This window comes from Salarias fasciatus, chromosome 17 (assembly GCF_902148845.1).
Source record: "Salarias fasciatus chromosome 17, fSalaFa1.1, whole genome shotgun sequence".
NCBI lineage: Eukaryota > Metazoa > Chordata > Actinopteri > Blenniiformes > Blenniidae > Salarias > Salarias fasciatus.
This window is the reverse complement of record NC_043761.1, coordinates 423,853-428,008: the sequence shown is the minus strand read 5'-3', so window position 1 is coordinate 428,008 and position 4,156 is coordinate 423,853.

Below are 4,156 nucleotides of genomic sequence, written 5' to 3'. Positions count from 1 at the left end.
CCAACAGACGAGACAGAGTCCTGCAGCGGAGACAGTAGGGAGGGGGAGAGGCAAGCAGGAGCGACAGGAGAGGCGTCCGCCTCCTCCAAGAGCCAGCGCAGAAACAAAAGATGGCCGCCAGCGAACGGCGTTGTTGACTCCGCCTTAAGGCATCTAGTTCTTATATGATATCTATGGTCCATGGTGCTAACAGCTAGCGCACTGCTAGCTGTTAGCCTGGTGTAGTCCATGGTGCTAACAGCTAGCACACTGCTAGCTGTTAGCCTGGTGTAGTCCATGGTGCTAACAGCTAGCGCACTGCTAGCTGTTAGCCTGGTGTAGTCCATGGTGCTAACAGCTAGCACACTGCTAGCTGTTAGCCTGGTGTAGTCCATGGTGCTAACAGCTAGCACACTGCTAGCAGCACCACAGACCCTCCACACCAGGAACCCGGAAGCTACAGGAGGAAGGTGGAGGAGGAAGGTGGAGGTTCCTCGCTGTCTATCATGACATCTGCTGGACTGATGGAGGATGGATGATGTTTCCTTTTCATTCCTGATCTTTTCTCTGATCCTGAGTTTTACTCCAACATGTGTCTGTTCTGTGTTCTGTGTTCTGTGAACTCGCTCTTGAAGTCTTTCATACTCTGATGTCTGTGGAATATACCAGCTACTTTAAATTGATGGTGTCTGTCCACAGTAAAGAAGGTGTCTGGAAGCAGATGCTGGCTTCCCTCCAGGTTAGTGGTCTGTAGTTCAGTCTCATGTAAACCTGAGAAAAGATTTCAACATTCCTCCTCCTGACCAGTCCTCTGTTCTGCTGGCTGCAGCTGGTGAAGGATGGCACACACACACACACACACACACACACACACACACACACACACACACACACACACACACACACACACACACACACACACACACACACACACACACACACACACACCATGCCAAACACTTCCCTACTTCCTGGTTCTGTCCAGCCCTCACAGAACGTCCCCATGGTTCTCCCTGAAGCAGTGCAGGGTTCTCACTGGACAGGTCCACCCCCTCACCTCTGCTCCCAAACAGAACCTGCAGAGAACACACACTGGCCGGACGCCGTGCTGCGTCCCGCTGCTCTCACGCTGACCGGCTCATCAGTTCACTCAGCGTTCTGTGTTCTTGTCTGGGAACTTTCCTTTCCCCTCTGGGACTCTGGAGCCATGAAATGAACAGTCAACCTCGACTTTGCCGTGTTGTGAGTGAGACGTTTTTCTGGAAAGAACCCCGCCTCACCCACCTTCATCATCCTCCCCCTCCCCATCATCCTCCTCATCAGCATCATTGTGTGCAGCTGCAAACATCAGCCGTGGGCCGAGCGCCACACTGGAGTCTCTGTTCTGCAGGGAAGAAGCAAACAGTATCGCTCATCACACACACACACACACACACACACACACACACACACACACACACACACACACTTGGAAAGCTGCTGGTACAAAGTTCAGCATCAACATAATCATGTTGTGGTCACATGACCAGTGTTGCCCTCAGTGCTGTTTCTCCTCGATGGATCTGTTTTGTTTATGGACTCTTTCCCTGCAGCACCAGGCCAGGATTTAAGAAAGTTCTGTGTCATGTTTGGATCATCCTCTCTCTCTCTCTCTCTCTCTCTCTCTCTCTCTCTCTCTCTCTCTCTCTCTCTCTCTCTCTATCTCTCTCTCTCTCTCTCTCTCCATTCCCTCACCCCACCCAAAATAGCAGAAAGCCGCCACCTCTGGGCCTGGTTCTGCAGGCTTCTCTTCTGAGCCTGGTTCTGCAGGGTTCTCCTCCTCTGAGCCTGGTTCTGCAGGGTTCTCCTCCTCTGAGCCTGGTTCTGCAGGCTTCTCTTCTGAGCCTGGTTCTGCAGGGTTCTCCTCCTCTGAGCCTGGTTCTGCAGGGTTCTCTTCTGAGCCTGGTTCTGCAGGGTTCTCTTCTGAGCCTGGTTCTGCAGGGTTCTCTTCTGAGCCTGGTTCTGCAGGGTTCTCCTCCTCTGAGCCTGGTTCTGCAGGGTTCTCTTCTGAGCCTGGTTCTGCAGGGTTCTCTTCTGAGCCTGGTTCTGCAGGGTTCTCCTCCTCTGGGCCTGGTTCTGCAGGGTTCTCCTCCTCTGAGCCTGGTTCTGTTGGGTTCTCCTCCTCTGAGCCTGGTTCTGTTGGGTTCTCCTCCTCTGAGCCTGGTTCTGCAGGGTTCTCCTCCTCTGGGCCTGGTTCTGCAGGGTTCTCCTCCTCTGAGCCTGGTTCTGCAGGGTTCTCCTCCTCTGGGCCTGGTTCTGCAGGGCTCTCCTCCTCTGGGCCTGGTTCTGCAGGGTTCTCCTTGCTTGTGTAGAAATGACTGTGTTGTAATTGGAGCTGTATAAATAAAGCTGAATTGAACTGAATGTTCTTCATGTTGTGGTTCTGTGGTTTTCCTGTCTGCTCTGTTGTCATGTTTCATGGCTTCGTGGTGTTGTGGTTCTTTCACTTGTCTTCCTGCTGTAACCTGCGTTCTTCTTCTTCAAGACTGAAGGATTTGTTGTCACATCCACAGTAGAGAAACACGTTTCCCTGAACAGTGAAATTCTTACTTTGCTGCCGAAAGCCGAAAGCAGGTAAGTAAAATGAGCTTTCAAAGATATAAGATAAATAAGTAGAGAAAATAAAATAAAATATCTATATAATAAACAGAAACACTATAAATATGGACTAAATACTATGTACATATATACAGTACTGTAATAAAAAAAACTGTGTGCAGTGTGTAAAGATGATTATATGAGGTGCAACGCATTCACATAAATAGTACAGAAATTATTCATCTGCAGATTATGGGTCAGTGCCCATGGGGGGGGGGGGAGTCTCATGGCTGTTGGGAAAAAAGAGTTCTTAAATCTGGTCGTCCTGCATTTCACACTCCTGTACCACGGACCAGAGGGCAGGGGTGAGGATGGTCCATGCTGGGGGTGGGTGGGGTCCCTCATGATGGAGGCAGCTGTCCTGTGGACTCTGGGACGGTGGACGCTCTGCAGAGAGGCTGGAGGAGTCCTGGCGGTCTTTGTGGCAGTCTTCACCGCTCTCTGCAGGCGTTTGCGGTCCTCCACAGTGGAGCCGCCGTTCCACACAGTGATGGACTCACTGATGCAGCTGTCCAAGTTGCTGAGGACTTTGGGCGACATGCCAGACTTCCTCAGCCTCCTCAGGAAGTTCAGCGGCCGTTGAGTCTTCTTCACCAGCTGCGTTGTGCTGAGAGTCCAGGCGAGGGCGTCCCTGATGTGAACCCCAGGTATCACCTCCAGGTCCTGGAGAAACAGAGTCTCCTCTTCCTCCTCACGTCCACTATCATCTCCTTCGTCTGGTCTGTGTTGAGAGTGAGCTTGTTGTCTCCGCACCATGTCACCAGACGGTCCACCTCCCTTCTTGATCTTCAGGCTGAGCCGCGGAGCGTCTGCTTCCACCGACGCCGTCCGTCACTGTTCCGGTGGACAGAGTCCATTCACCCTCGCAGCGTCTTTATTCTACACACTCTTCCTGCCCGTAACCTGTGAGCAAACCGAAGGGAGCCGACTGGAAGAGGGCCTGGCTCTCCCGGGGAGCGGGGCGTCTTCCTGCTCACCTGATCGTTTGCAGAGGTTTGCTTCATTTTGTGGCCATGTTTTGGTTCCTGTTTCCTTCACAACTTTCACTGTTTCACCGCACTTTGGCTTCTCAGGTTCTCCGGTTCTCAGCTGACCAGTTATTTCAGGCAGATTAGTGTCATTTTGCATTTCTGAGCGGTTTTACTGTCATGGTAATAGTGGAAGCTTCTAGACCATGTTGAGCAGCAGCAAGCATGAGATGTATCATGAATAAACCGATGGATGGATGGATGAACAGACTGTCTATGAGCATGTGTTTACTCTTTATAGATACGAACAACACAACATATAGAGTGCTGCATTCATGTGTTCACAGGTTTCATGTGGAAACATTCATGCTGAGCTCATTATTTCATGCAGAAGCTGTCTGTTGTCTCTTTAAAACACGTTTCCAGCGTTGCACGCGCCCTTCCCTCTGTCTCTGCGGAAGAGAGGGAGCCTCTGTTCTTCGGTCTTTTCCGTGGGCGGGGACCAGCTGCCGCTCTGAGCCGAGCGCTGACGGAAACTCCCGAACGGAGCCGAAGCGAGCCGAGGCTGCAGA